The following is a 16,705-nucleotide window of genomic DNA, read 5'->3' on the forward strand; positions in this document are numbered from 1 at the left end:
CTCCTTACAAAAAAGAAAAAAAAAAAGGGAGGGAGAAAAAAAGCAACTAATAGGATAATAAATCCCAACATTTTTCTCTAAACAAGAGTTGTTTTAGTTAAACTAGCATTCGCTTCATTTATAACAGCTTCCTACATTTCTTTAGGCTATTGTATTTAATAAAAATCTTTTAGACTCATCCATCATTATGCACATTTTACTGATTTCACTTTAAACATTGCTGACTAAAACTTCCATTTATCAAGCCTGTTTTGCCTAGCAGTTGTGGGCTAATTTATTTTCACTTTGAAAGATTTGGTATCTTTGCAACGAGCCCTGGTGAAATCAGTGTGTCCACCCTCCACACAATAACACAAGCTGCCACCTCTCAGGAGCCACCACAGGTGAAGGAGGAAGCCTGGCAGGGATCTGAGCTGGAGGTGTCACGAAGCTTTGTGCCCATGGTGCAGCAGAGCTAACACAGGCAGGCTATGGTTTCCAGGGGTTGCAGGAATGCACAGGGAGAGTTGGGCAAGTCCCAAATCTGGCATCTGAGGGTTGTAAGGAACAAAACAAAGCACAGGTATCAAAGGTTTGTAAGTTTGAAATTCAGCAGTCACATAAAACCAGAAATTCTAGATACAAAAATACAAGCCAGACTTATGTAGCCAGGCCAGCTTTTCTGAGCACAGAGAGATTTGGGGCTCCTTCTAGCCTGAAAGATGCAGTTTCTCACATATGAATATTTGGGGTCATTCTCCACTTTTGCCTCTACAATGTGATTTCTGCAGCACCAGACAATATAAGCTCCAGTGAGAAAACATGGGAAAGGAAGAAATCTCAGTGAGCCTCCTCCATGTTTTTTCTCTCCAAGCAGAACATGGGCCAAAAAGGCATCCCTGCCTTTGGCATCTAAGTGAGCAGGGCCCTGTGCTCTCTTCTTCCTACACCCTGAGGAGAAAGCAAATGATGACCAAAACCACAGCTATACTGGGGTGGATGTAAGAGCAGGAATGGGAAGTAGGCTGTACTACTTTGACAGAGTAAGGGATTAGCTTGCTTTTCCCTAGCATGCAGAAGAGGCTGTTATGTACATACTGCCCTTACCAATACAGTCAGCAACATCTGCTGTGTAGCCTTTGCAAGTTGTCTACTGCTGGCTTAAAAACTTCAGTAATTTCATTTGACTCAGCACTGTAAAGAAAGGCTGCATTTTGCATAAAGCCAGTATTGACTGGTTTATAACTCTATATTACCCCAAAATTATTACTTCTCACAGGTATTTCTCATATAAATTTGAATTAGGTTGGCCAAATCATTTAAAACATCTTCTGAAAAACACAGGGTGGTTACATATGAGAAAAAACCAACTCAGCATTAATCAGACAGTTCACTTCTGTTCATCCTTTGGGGTGCTTGATGTGATGGTGAGAAGGGGAGTTTGCTAGAAGTCTTTTGTTAAAACCAGTAATTCTTAGCAACACCAGCAGCCACTTACCAGATTTCAAATGTAACACATTCCTCCAGAAGCTTGTTTTTCTTTTATTTTCTTTCATAAATTTCCAAGTTGACATTTGCAGGTACACTGAATGTCAAAAGGTAGTTATACTACAAATCCTAGGAAAAAACTGGCCAGTCTTGTAGAGCTGGTGTCTTCTTCTGGCTGTTGGAGTGGGGATTCCCCTGCATTACCCCTTGGTCTGAAAGTGTCCCCCACCAAGTCCTCTGGCATGTCACCTAAACTTATTATTCACCCCTCTGTACAGCAGCAATACCAGCATAGCTCTCAAGGCTGCCCTGCAGATCTGTGGTGCAAGCTTTGGAAAACACATTAGAGGTGGAAGGTACTCTGTGCTGGCCAGGTATTACTGGGTGCCCTTCTTCACCATTGTTAGTTCAGTGGAGCCAAGACAGCAGAGAACCTGGACCCAAATACCATCTGATTTTTCAGAGTCCTAATTTTTCCTGTGCTTAGTGCAGATCTGAGGACAGAGACATCTTTTCTGACACAGCATAAGAGAGGTGAAGAAGAGAATCATGCAATCATAGAATAGTTTGGGTTGAAAGAGACCTTTAAGAACATCCATTCCCACCCCCTGGCAGTGAGCAGTGACACCTTCAACCAGATTAGAATGTTCAGAGCCCCATCCAACCTGATTCTTGAGTGTTTCCACTTCAGCTGGGTTGTCAGTCATGTCACGACAAGAGGGGAAATGTGGAGAAAGGTCAGTCTCCTTGCTCCAGTGATTTAGGGTTTTAGGTACGTTTCCATGGCTCGTGGCTGTTTCCTGATGCATGGAGGGAACATGTAAACAAACAGGCCAAAAATGTCTGCCTACAAAGGATGTTGCCCAATGCAGTTAATTTTCCCACCTAGTGTTTTTGCTGGGAAGTCTCCTCCATGGAGGAAGGAAGGCACACAGCAAATGCTGGATTTGAACAATCCTACAGTTTGTTATGCAACCTCTGGTTAGTAGATTCTTATAGACAGATGCATAGGACCACAATCAGAAATTATGGGAAAAAAACCAAACAATTCTATTCCCAGGAAAAGAATATTTTCCCCCTTCTCAAGAACTGGGTTATGCACAGAAATATGAAGCCATCTGTTTCTAGCACAGAAGTAAATCCTATATTAAACAGTTTGGGTTATGCCAAGAATCCACATCAGTGGGTAGTATTTAATTATTTTTTCAAATTCCACAAATTTTGGAGCATGAGATCTAAAGGGTAAAGAAGCTTATAATTAAAAAGCAAAGATTTAGCTGGGTTAGCTTTCAATATAATGGTGCAGTACACAACCATTGGTTCAACTTTTGGCAAGTTTCCTGGAAGACTCCTTTCTGCTTTGTTCAGTGACAAAAAAGGGTTAAAAGGGGTACATGATGGGTTTTTTTCACCATTATAATTTACATCTCTAGTAGGTCGCATTTCATTCTCTTTCTTTTTATCTTTTCTTTTGATAATCAAATAGACACAAACCTTTAAAATCTCTCTGTTTCTTCTGTTTCCATTATTCTTTACAACTACATCAGCCATCTGGCAGAAGAAGGGATGATCAGAAATGAATGTGAAATCCCATACTCTTGGTTCAATTATGTTTTAATACTTCATCCTTTTTTTCCATTACCTTCCTTCTGTGTCCTAATATTTTGTTTGGATTCCCCCATCTCTGCTTCTTGCAAAACAGAGGCATTCATTGAGCTGTCCACAACGGTTTCTAGGACTTTATTAAGGTTTTTTTGATGGCTGCACTTGATTTAGGAGCTTGTTGTGGGTCTGAAAAGTTTAAGGTATTTGCCTCCAGCATGTGTTGTTCTGCCTCTGTCTGCCTTGAGTTCCATCTCCCATTGAACTGACTGATGACTGAGCAATGCAAGTTGTCCCCAAATATCAGCCAACCTAGATATAACAACTGTCAGCTGCCAAGTTTACCCTTTTACATTTCTCCTTTTCCCAAGGCATTGATGAATCTGACAAATTTTATCAGCCCAGTTTGGCAAAGTTAAATGTGTGCTTGTTTGCTCTGTTCAGAGAGATGTTTGAATGCATATCTGGCTCAGGGCCAATTCATACATTGGGACTTCAGCAGATGCTTAACCTTAAGTACATGCTGAAGTGTTGAACAGAAATGGGATGGGAGTCAATAGCAAGAAGCCTTTTCGTTGTCCATCTTCCCAGTATGTTAAAAACCCAGCTCTTATCCTCGTTTCATTGCTTCATGTGTGCTTCCATAAAAGCATCTGTATTTTAATAGCAAAATTGTTAAATTTCCATAACAACAGCTTTTACAGGATGTTTTCAACAGGAAATATCCTCTAACCTTTGCTTGTTTTCTAACCTTTTACTTCTAGCCTTCATTTTGAAACTAAGTCCAAAGTAACACAGAACAGTCAGGGAGTTGAGCACATGTGAAGCCACAAGCAACAAACCCAAAACAACTGAAAATGGAAAAGTTTGTTAATCAAATCACTCATATTTTAAATGTTTTCTGAAGAATGAGTTTCATCCCGGTTTCTAATGATATAAAGGTATTCTTATAATACCTTTAAGCTCCAAAAAGAGTCCTTTTTTGGGAGAACTATGCATGCCAAGGTGTCCCCAGATTTGACATTGCTGATTTGACTTCAGCTGACACCTCACAGTCCTTTCTAAAGTAAAATAACCAAGAAGATAGGAAAATCACTTCCTTGAGAAAGATCTTAGATCTTTGAGGGCGGGATCTTACAGAACTCTATAAAATCTTTAGATTTCTATAAAGCCTCACAATATACCAACTCCAATTTCTGTTTAATCATTTGCCAACTAATGTACTTACTATTGAGAAACTAACTTATTTTTTATTACTTTCTCCCATCATATCTATAAGATTATAGAATTGTTATTTCTGAAAAGACATCAGCATCATGCTTGACTGTAGCTCCTGTGCACACAAACACCAGTCATGCTGGTAACATCAGGTTTCTGATGAGGTTGGCAGCTTGTGTAAGTCTTCTCTGCTGGGTTGATGTCTGGTTTTCACCCTGTGATAGCATGACAGCAATGAAAGAAAATGTTTGCATGCTTTTAGCTAAATCCAAAAGGCAGTGCTTACATGGGCTTTTGGTCAAACCTGGAGGGACTCTAGCTAGAGCTGTTTATTGTGTGTGACTTGGGTAGTTGCAGATTCGTGACTGCAAAACAGAAATGGTGGTATTTTGTATGGGGGAAATCCTCCTGAAAGCCAAAGGGCTGTATCAAGAGGAGCTGCTCAGAAAAGAGAAATTTCTACATCTGGCAATATTGGATTTCATGTCTGTAAAGCAAAAACGAAATTATGCACATAACAAAACATAAACACATTGTAAAATGCATTCAGACCAGATTCCAAACACATTGAACACTGCGTGATTTAATGATGGATAAACTCAGAAAAATACCCCACTGGGGGGAACTACAGACTCCAAACTGACAGCTGCTATCATTCCAAAACAAGTAATTGTTTATAAATGAATATTTTTCATGATAAATTATTGAATTACGTGAAAATCAGATGACTGCCTCCTGCCAAATTTGTTTTCAGTTTCACAAGACAGAATGGAATGTGCTGCAGATGGTGAGTGAAATTAAAAGCTGCTGGTCTTTTCCCACTAAGGGCTGATATTTTCCCTTAGACATTCCCAGTATCTCATAAACCTGCTAAATAGTGGTCCCAGGGAATGGGTATCTAGCTAGATATACAAAATATTTTAGATATATAGGATTTCAGGGAATCCCTGCCTAATCTGAGCCAGTTGTAGTATAAGTTAGTATTTCATATTCATTTTATATTGATTTCTTGTTCAAACCCACAGAGCCCCAGGATGAAAACCTCTAATTCTTGCAGGGACTCTCAAGGTTTTGGGGTTTTTTAAAGTTCTCTTTTATATTCTGTCTTGTTTGCATTTGAAACATTTGAAAATACACTTTTCTTTACATGTTTTTGTCTAGTTTCAGTTGAGTCCTTGCCTTCCCAACACATTTTGAATAGGGTGACAATAACCTAAAGTGGCTGTTTCAGCTGAATCACATCTAAGACTATCTAAGTTCTCAAAGTGAAGTTTTCAGCACAAATAGTGCTGAGATTTTTGTGAGAGACGTGGTCAGGACCACAGAGTCCAGCTGATCCTTAACAGAATTTTCAGTTCTACATAGTCCTCCCTCAGTCAGCTGCTCCATTCACAGGGATGAGTTTACATTGGTGGCACAAGCTCTCTGCTGGGAATAAAATGCCACATATAATGTATCTTGTCCCAGAGAGCCACTGGGGCATCTGAGCTGAGTCCTGTAATTGCAGCCTTGGCATCGGATCAGAATTTTAAAACACAGCACATCTGTATCACATTTCTTTACATTGTTTCACATAGCTTCCTGACTGCTGTAGAATTGAATCTTCACTGCATCCTGCTGTCAGGTAAGCGTAGTGAAAACACACCATAAGCACATCCCTGCTTCCCCAGCAGAGAAACATAACTGGTCCCTGTCCCAGAGTGGGCAACAGCAGGGGCAAGGCTATAACAACAAGAAAGTGAGCAGTCATAATTTCCCTGATAAAACCTTTCAGTTGCTCTCAGACTGTGGCTCAGAGATCACCTAAACTGTAAATTGCACTTTCGTGGTCAAAAAAATCTTTGTTTGTCTTTTCTGCCTCTTATTTGTCTAGCAGTTTTTAGCCCATTGGTACACTGATCACAAGCTCCTTGTTTTAACTACACTTTTTGTAAAGAAAAGGATGCTGATGGATTTGAATCTGAAAGCAGATATCTATGGTTGCACATATAGGTGCATGATCTTATACACATGCACATACACACATATACTTACACAATTTGCATATGGAGGTTGATTTGTTCGTCTGTGTCATTTGACAGAAAAATAACTGCCAAATTTAATCAAATTGAGACAGTTTTATGATTAAAAGCTTCTCTCTTGTTTTCCCCATCTGAACTTCGCCTACAAATCCTTCTGTACACAAACCCTAGATTCACTTCCCTCTACCCTACTGTATTTGTAAATTGTCTAAATGATTTTGGTGGTGCTGCAGACAGCATGATGAAGAATGGAAAACCAGGTCAGGTAGTAATAGGTAATAAATTGAATGTCCACAAGCTCATTATGAGGAGATCAAAAATCCCCATCTTAATATAAGACTAGCTGTCATAGAAGCAAAAAATCAAATGCGTTGGAACCTTTCAAATGTACATGAAGGTGCATATAGACTTCCTCTGTTTCTAAAGACTAAAAGCTGAGGTCTTTTCACCATTTCTCTGTCCCTCGTTTCCCTCTTTTTCACCTATTTTTTCCATTTTTTTCTACATTTAATTGCATTGAAGATCACTTTCTAGAGCATGCTTATGCCATAAGTGAACTCTGATGTCATTATGTGATACAAATCTCTTCACAAGTCAAGCATTCACCACTTAATAGTTTTGCTTGGCAAAAGCTTGTATGTGATGACCCCAGCTGTCAGTTGCTTCTGGATATGGCATTCAGCTTCCTTTGATGTTTTTTCTCAGAGCCATTTGAACCTAGTGATGAGCTACACACTTAGGTAAACCCACTGTCACTAGTAAGAGCAGTGGACCCCAAGCAAAGAGACTCCTGCCAGACTATGCAGAACAGGGCTGGATAAAGAGGGCTTAGTTTCTCCACTGTAAAGGGAAGGACAGAAGTGGATTGAGGCTTTTAGTCTTTCTGATCCAGAGTTAAACACTCACAAAGCCTAGTCAAGGTTATCCACCTTGCATTACAAAGAAAAAAGAACATCTTCAGATCCATAAATAATCAGTCCCAAGGATAACACTGAAGCAATTGATGACTAGCAGAAACTGCTGTTATTAAACTGCAGTGGACCGAGGGCTATAGAAGTTGTACATTTGGCATTCAGATGCTTTCACCTTTTCATGACTACGCATGGTTCAGTCAAACCATGTTGTGGAATGTTAAGTTGTGCTGCATCAATAGTAATGGACCAAGAATTATGACATGTTTTATGTTATCATTCATTTAAAACAGATAGTTTAGATTTCAGCCACAAGCAAAAGTTTATATATAATATATTTATTACAAACAATAGTGAACACTTAAGAGCTATTATTTTAAATCTAAATGACATTGTGTTTAGTATCCATTTCCTCCAGCTCTGCAATGTGCAGCTTGTGGTGTCTGTCATCTTTCCCTGGAGTTCTCCTGGATACGAAGTGACAACTTCTCACAAGTTACCAGAAACAGGAGAAAATGTGGAGCCCTGCTCCAGTGAGCTGTTTCACATTACAAGCATTTACAATGACCATCTGACAGAAGAAAAGCAGTGGAGCTTGAGAGGAGAATATCATGCAGTAAATCGCTTGTTATTATCCATGTTGACAATATGGGGTGGGGAGGGCAGTATTTAAACAAAAAACACATAAGGAAATACACTGAACGGGTGAGCAGGCTCCTTGTGTACAAATACTAAATGGTGCTTCTGAAAATCCTGCCAATGTCCATTTTATAGACAATATTGGTTCTGGATATAGAGCTTATGCAGACAGCAGTAGATGGCTGAGCAGAAGGAAGGGACTATGGGTCCTCTCCTACCTCCACCAGAATCCATGGCCAGTCTCTGGGTCAGCCCATTCAACTGCTCCTTCCCCAGCCTTTCCCATGGCTGAGGACATGCAAGTGCAGAGGATACCAAACCTCCCTGTGTCCAGGTGTAGGCAGGGAACCCTGTCTGCAGAGGATACCAAACCTCCCTGTGTCCAGGTGTAGGCAGGGAACCCTGTTTGCAGAGGATACCAAACCTCCCTGTGTCCAGGTGTAGGCAGGGAACCCTGTCTGCAGAGGATACCAAACCTCCCTGTGTCCAGGTGTAGGCAGGGAACCCTGTCTGCAGAGGATACCAAACCTCCCTGTGTCCAGGTGCAGGCAGGGAACCCTGTCTGCAGAGGATACCAAACCTCCCTGTGTCCAGGTGCAGGCAGGGAACCCTGTCTGCAGCCCTGGCACAGCCACGCTAGCCAAGGCCACCACTGTCAGCTGCCATCAGCAAAGGTGTGAAATGGAACACCGTGCCCCATCCTGTCCTCTCACTGCTATCTGCCTCTCCCATAACAGAAGACTTGACTGAAAGCTTTCAGCTTATCTGCTCTTTTTCCCTCCTTGCCATACACAGACACAGACACACCTCCTGCCCTCCACAGCCAAAACGAGGGCCACAGGTGCTAACCAGAGAGGAATGGGTTACCTAGATCCACCTTAAAAAGGCCTGACCAGTGAAACCAAAACCTACCATTCTGAATTATTCTTGGTTTAGTGATTTCTCTGAACAAAGACAGTAGTGGGTTGTCCCCACCAGTGTGATGGAGATATTGTGCTAGGCAAGTCTGAGCAGTCCTTGGCCCCTCAGTGTTCACAACATGAAGTGTAGATGAACTGCAATACAATAGGTCTCAGGACACTGCTTCAAGTGGAAATAAAGCAAGCAATTTAGAGTGTTCTCAGGTGCTTCACATTTTCATTTTTGACTTTCTACACAAATAAAAAGGCTTAAACTATTATTCAGTCTCCACTCAAAGTATAATTTTGACATTTGGAAATCTGATTTTGTGATCAGAAACACATGTAGAATAGAATTTAGAAGTCAGCAAAGACTCCAAGCATGATTTTATTGGGAGCTTGGGTATGCCCTTCAGAGTAATTGGGATGTGGAATGTGGAAGTAGTTTTTACAGGAAAATAGGGATAAGGCCTCCTGTAGCCAGCCTCGGGCAATGGAGCGAGTAAAATATCAAGAAGAATTCACATTCAACTTGATAATAAGGTTTCCTAGCATGTTAATTAAATGAAGTCTCACATCCCCAGCCCTGTTGTTTTAAACATTTTAAGGCATTAACATTGCACAATAGAAACACAATTTCCCCTCTCTCCAGATGTCTATACTAATTTGATTTTCCTAGTTGTTAGCTTTAAACTTTCTATGAACATGAAAACGTATCCTTTCAGCAGGGCTGTTGCATTTTCCCCCTTCATTCTTCCATAATACTCATTTTGGGTACTAATTGGCAACAGTGTTTTTAAAAAATAAATTCTTCAAATGGGAAAGCTTTGCTGTTTATCCTGTACTGAGGGACTGTTTTCCACAGCTTGACTTTGAAAGAAAACAGTGGGAAAACAACATCCATTTGGTCCTGAGGGTCTGAGCCTTCACAGATAACGTGGAGGAGATTTAGGGAGTGAGGTAAAGCCAGAGGAAACCTCATAAATCATATCCCATCTTTCTGCTCTTTAAAGTATTGGCTTAACTGGGAATAAGTTGCTAAAATCCCCTTGGGAATGCAAGTGTATGCACCTCCTTTGAGCTCTGTGCAGTGGCTCAGGGGTGGATTGAGAGGCAGTGACTGACAAAAGCAATTGAGTGTATGGGGGACAGGTATGTGTATATGTGCTGCAAAATGCTCTCTGTACAAATGGGAGAACTGGACCTGTGGTTATATATATACTGAGGGAAAGCTCTGCAGCTGGTGAGGAAGGCACCAAGATCTCCTGCACTCAGCCATTTTACTCAGGTATTTCTCCTTTCTCTGGGATGTGGACAGGGACCATGATCCCAAAGATCACTGTCACAGTTTCAGGGTTCATTTCAAAGCCAGAAGCTGAAAAAACCTGCTATCAACTTATTGCCAGGAAAAACTTTTACACATTGGAGACAAAGGAAAACCTTTCATTGGCAAACTCCACAGCTTTTTTTTAGTTAAAAATTAAACATAAAAATACAATTTAAAGACTATAAGTATAGATAGTCTTCTCTCTTGATTGGTCCAGAGTAACTTGGTTCTCTTGTAGGAACCATGCTAATGGCAGACAGGCCAGCAACCCCAGGGACTGGGGTTGGGATAGAGTTAATTTTCTTCATAATATCCTACGTGGGACTGTGTTAATGATTTGTGATGAAAACAGTGTTGATAATAAAGGTATGCATTAGTTATTGTTGAGCAGTGCTTGCACAGCATCAGTATGTTTCTTCTGTCTCACACTGCCCTGCCAGAGCATAGACTGGAAGTCTACAAGCAGTTGGGAGGGCACACAGCTGAGGCAGCTGACCCCAGCTGACCAAGGGGACATCCCAGAACATATTATGTCATGTTTAGTTCTAATTCTGGGATGGTGGATGTTGGTGGGAACTGCTGTTGCTCAGGGGCTGGCATTGGTCTGTTCGTGCTGAGAAACTGCTGTAATTTACATCACTTGTTTTTCACAGGTTTGTTTGCTTTTTCCTCTCTCTTTGTTAGTTTTTCCCTCCTTTTTTATTATTTTTCCTTATTAAGCTGTTCATATCTCAATAACTTTTCTCATTTTTATCTTTCTTCCCCTCATCCCACTGTGAGGCACTGGGCAAGCAGCTGTGTGGTGCTTAGCTGCCTACAAAGTTTAAACCACAACCATCCCCAAATTTAAATTATATTAATAAAAGAAACCAGAAGCTTGACTTTGACCCATGCTGTTTATTTCTCTGCATTCTTCCTGGTGCATTTTTGGACTATTCTACACCATTTTAGTGAGAAAGCATTTTCCTTTTTGGGTGTGAGCCATTCCCTGTGGCTGTCCTCAGCAGCTAAACCAGATTCCCAAACCATGCTATTTGTTTCTGTAGTTTTAGCTACAGATTCAGTCCCAGATTCACTCCCTACCCAGAACAGTGGGACCCCAAAAACTTCACTGCCACCTTCAGCCTGTGAATTCTTCTGGAGCTCACTGTTTCCTTCATTCTCCAAGGAGCTGAGGAAAAGCAACATTCAACATCAAGAGTCCCTCTCTCCTTCTAATTCTTTCTGAACTTTGGACAGACAACCTGACCAAAGTTTCCCTTTGAGTTTTGCACATGGCTTAACATGAACCAAACTCTACACTGAACTGTCTGTCCATAGCTCTCAATGTGCAGGCTCAGGACCTGAAGTGCACATGGTCTGTCACTGATTTGTTGTGGGACAAAAGTATTTTGTCCATATCTCTCTTCCAAATTTTTAATCCTAAGAGGAGCCCTGTTTCCTTCATTTATGAACTATCCAATAATGAAAGAAATACACCAGAATTTTCTTGGAGGAATTCCTACAAGATTTTTAGGCATGTTTCACATAAGATGTAGACATATTTTACTTCCAAATGTTAATATGGAAAGGTAGTTACATGGGAGACCCTGTTCTTCTTCCCTGAAGTAAGGGCTAAAATCCTCTGTAATATATAAGTGTTCAGGTTTGATTCATACTTTATTTGGAAAGGCTTTGAAAGCAAGGCAGTGAAGTGTTTTGTCTCATTATAGAATCAGGTCAATAGCAAAAACCTCAACACATTCCCTTGGGTTTCAAAATTTTTCAGTCACCTTCTCAAATGGGCTTAGACTTTAATGGCCAGTCTGAAATCATATGGGATCACATGAATAATTTTTTTCCTGCCTGGGCAAATGCTTCAAAGAGAGTTCAGCCGCAAGAGATCACACTTGCGGCACTCAAAAGAGTACTGAGTTCAGATGTGAAGTATGGAAAATCAGATTTCTGAGAGACTTGTTGGCAAAATAAATTATAATGGGAAAGCACAGTTAATGATCGTGCTGTCATTAGAAGGGTTAGAGATTTTTTAACACAATATACAGTACTACAGGCATAGTCTTTTAGCATTTTTAAGCCCATAAATCTGACTGGTCTCAGTGAAATGAAGGAAATTCCTTCCACTCTGGTGGCAAATGTTTCATTAAATGGATTAGGAAAGCCAAAGCCCATCGACAGTTGGAATTGGTGAGGGATGTGATGAGAAGCAAGAAAAGCTTCTGCAGGCATATCAACAGAAAGGAAGACTAGGGAAAACCAGGCTCAGTGCTGAATGGTGTAGGGGAGCTGGTGACACCAAACGTGGAGAAAGCTGCAGTGCTCAGTGTTTTATTCACCTTAGTCTTTATGGGTAAGAACACTATTCAGGAATCCCATGTTCCCAAGACCAGCCAGAAAGCCTGAAGCAAGGACGACTTACCCTCCGTAAAGGTCAATCAGGTTAAGGAACACCTCAGGAAACTGAACATAGACAGATCTGTGTGACCTGATGGATGGACCTGTGACTGGTGAGTGAGCTGGTTGATGTCTTTGTAGGGCCGCTCTCGATTATGTTTGAAAGGCCATGGCATACAGCATGAAGCCTTGAGAGGTTGCCTAGAGCAGAGGCTAGACAGTGTTAAAGGAATAAAGTAGGTATTTATTGAAAAGGCCTTCAAAGAATACACCTTGGGCAGTACAAGAGCCTGGCTGAGGCTACACCCAAGATGGATGATGGGTCACATGTTTTCACACTTTTATAAGTTTTGGTCCATTTGCACATTGGGGTTAATTGTCCAATTACAGCTCCAGGTTATGAAGACCTGTGCTCCCAGTTTGCTCTCCTCAATTTGCTGTTGTTCGCACTCTTTGCGTCTGAAGCTGCAACGGTGTCCTTGGTTCTTGGGTTGGAAAAGGACTGTTTTGTTTAACTACACTGTGAGAATCACCTGCTAATACTTTATATGATGTTCAGAGTTATATACTAATGCAGACAGAATCTGGAAAATATGAAAGCTAAAATTTAAGGCATTAAGGGGAAGTTCCTACAAAATGAAAAAAACCAAATATCACTCTATGTTGGAGAAAGGCAAGAAGGAGAATCCAGAAAACCTCAGATCAGGCATCCGCACCTCAGTCACTGGAAAGGTGATGGAGCAACTAATCCTGGAAGCCATGTCCAAACACAGAGAGGACAAGAAGGTGGTTTGGAGTCACCAGCATAGATTTACAACTGTGGAGCTCAAAGGGCTGTGGTTAGCAGCCTAAAGTCCAGTTGAAGGCCAGTCACTAGCGGTGTTGATGCTTAGAGAACCCCAGGATGGATCTAGGTTCTACACTGTTAATTATTTTCACTGTCACCTGGGTGATAAGGCAGAGTGCATATGCAGAAACATTTTGGAAGATACGAAACTGGGAGGAGTGGTTGATAAACCAGAGGGTTGTGCTGACGTTCATGGGGTAGGGGCACGCAAGAGAATTGAGCCAACAGAAGTCTCATAGAATTCAAGAAGGTGTGAATTCCTGGGGAGGAACAATTCCCATGCACCAGAGTATACTGGAAGTTGACCCAATGGAGAGCAGCTTTGCAGAAAAGAGTGTCTTGAGAGTCTAGATGGACACCAACTTTACCATGAGTCAGCAATGCAGCCTTGTAACAAAAAAAAAAATAAAAATAATTTTAAAAATAATAAAAAATTATAGAGCTCCTGCATGGCATTAGGAAGAATGTTGCCAGCAGGTTGAAGAAGTCAGTTCTTCCACTCTGTTAAACTCTGGTGAGATACACCTAGATGCTCCACTCATTTGTCCACATCTGGACTCCCCAGTACAAGACAGACATGTGGACATGTGGGAGCAAGTTTGCTAGGGTGTTTAAGGAACTGCTCATTTGTCATATGAGTGGCTGAGAGAGCTGGGACTGTTTACCATGGAGAAGAGAAAGCTTGGTAGTAATCTCACAAAACTGATGGGACACACCAGAGCTTTTCCATATCACTTAAGTTTGCTGATCTGGCAGAGCATTGCATCATTTGGAACAAGCCTGCCTTATATCATGGGTAGACTTTCTCAACTGAAGAGATACTAGTTTCTGAAAAGGAGTCCTTTGATCATGGGGGAAGCCATGTGTATCTTGTCTGTAAGTGCTTCTTTATATGTATAATGAGACACTAACCCTAAGAATACAGCACCAAATATGGCAATGTAGAATATAGAAAAAATTTTTAATTGCTATTTGTAGTTTTGGTTTCCTCCTTTTAAAAGAATGAAAAAGAACAAACTTCAGCAGCAAAATCCAACTCTATTATTCCTCATAACAGTATAAAATATGAGATGACTTCACAAACTAGATTAAGAATCATATTTTATATTGCTGAAATTGTATAGAAATTTTATTGTGGATCATAAGTTATTTTAAAAACTCCAAGCTATTTTTCTCTCACACTATTTAAGCTGCTGGGCAAGTTGTTCCATGAATAAATGTATTTCCTTCCTGTGAAAATGTAAGATTAAGTGCTGTGTTGCTGTTATAAAATACAAGTTGATTGGACAGGCCGAGATTATTATTTTGACAATGGTGTGCACAAGAGTATCATTGTACATTGAATTTCAGTGTGTAACATGGTATAATGGTAATATGGCAATATGCAATGGGCACAGACTGAAATACAGGAAATTCCATTTAAACATAGGACAGGCATTTACTTGCTTGTAAGGATGTTTGAATACTGGCACAGGTTGTCCAAAGTGTTTGTGGAGTCTGTCCTTGGAGATATTCCAAAGAGAAGTGGACTCAGCCGTGAGCGACCTGCTATAGCTGACCCTGCTTTGAGCATAAATTTGGACTGGATAACCTCCAGAGGTTCCTTTCAACCTCAGCAATTTTGTGATTCTGTGAAATACTGTGATTAGATTACACAATGTCTGAAAGAAGTTGCTTGCAAACCTCTGTGTTCCAGCCACCCGGAGCCAGCAGTGAATCAAGACTCAGACTGCTGGGAAAGACTTCAAGACTCTGAGGAACCTCAAAGAGGTTCTGAACTGCTGTGGCTGGAAATGCCAATATGAGACCCAGGCACATATGCTGCCCTGGCTTCAGCAGTAAGGGACATAGAACACAGTCCAAAGGTGAACCACAGCTTGGTTCAGTGAGTGATGGAGAAATGAAAGAACCAGGTCTCTGGGGATATGTAGCAGAATGCAGGGGCACCCACAGAGTCCAATTGCATCCCATTGCTTCAAATGTCCCTTCTGGACTGCCACAATGATCTGTGTGCCATTCAGCATTGCATTAATTAGGCTTGGGGTGAGAAAAGAGCATCAGACTGAGAACAGCTCAACTTCCATTCCTAAAAGTTTTCAACTGCCTCAGACTCTATAAAACCTTGAGAAACCTGGGCTGACCTCAGAGGCTACCCTTCTCTGAGCATGACATTAGTCTACAGACCTCCTGAGATCCCTTCCAGCCCAAGTTACCTTGAGTCCTACAAGCAGGTCACACTCACATTTCCCTGAGATTCCGGATGAATTGCAGAGCTACCCAATTCTGCCCAGCAATGTCCCCAGATGATCCCCTGAAAAGTCAGCATTGCATTCAAGGCACTCACCTCTCAGGTTTTCCTCTGGGCTTTGGGGCATGCTGGCAGTGGCAGAGACATTTACCCCGTGGGGAGCCCGGCTGAAGGTCCAAGGACTAAGTACTTCTTGCTTTTCAGGGAAACTGTTCAGACCAAACTGCTAATGACTCGCTAGATTTGTATGGCTCACAAAAGGGTGGGTGTGGATGTGAACACCCCACCCCATGTCTGAGAATGGTGCTGCTCAGCAGGTCCAACCCAAAGAATGTTTTACTGAGGTGGTTATTTCCTGCCAGCTTGCCTGTGGAGTACTACTGACCTGCTCTACTCACAAAGGTTTTTCTCTGATTATTTTTTGTCTGGAAAAGTTACTTCTATTGTCTCATCTTATTTATTTATATCTGCCAAATGAGCATTTCACTTTCTGTTCGGGCCAGAAGTCAGAAAGGAAGTGTCTTGGCTTTTCCCACCAAACATCTTGGGCTGCATTCCATGGTGGATGACAGAAGACAGCTTTCTAAAGATTTAACACATTTTAAATTAGTTAAATTAATATTATCATGTGAATCTTTCTCGCTCCACTGCCTGCTCTGTTCTTTTACACAAGCAGATAGTGTTGTGTGTTCAGAACAAGCCTTAGTAAAAGGTTATATCGATATTATCACCACTCCTTCCTAGGACTCTACCAGGACCCAGAGTTTATCCACTTTTTCCTCATTCAAGGTTCTTCCTTAAACCCTCACGACTTTTGTGTGAACAAAATCAAGTCTTAAAGATTCTGAAGTAAACATTTTCATTTACACATGGTTGTGTGTGTCTGTAATAAGATCTTTTAAATTTGGTTTGAGATACCAGACAAAATGTTCCTCGCTAATAGCTGGTCTTACACAGCAGAGGTTTCTTTTGAAGTATCAAGCATGGATACATGATCCTATTTAATGGCAGCACTTAAAATTGCAGGCTGGTTAATTCTATGTGAATTCTTCTCATCTGTTTCATATTTCTCGTACACATTACTGTAAAACAAGCTGTACCCATTTCTGTCAGTGAAACCACTGTCCTAACCTAC

Source organism: Cinclus cinclus, chromosome 1 (genome assembly GCF_963662255.1).
Source record: "Cinclus cinclus chromosome 1, bCinCin1.1, whole genome shotgun sequence".
NCBI classification, from domain to species: Eukaryota; Metazoa; Chordata; class Aves; order Passeriformes; family Cinclidae; genus Cinclus; species Cinclus cinclus.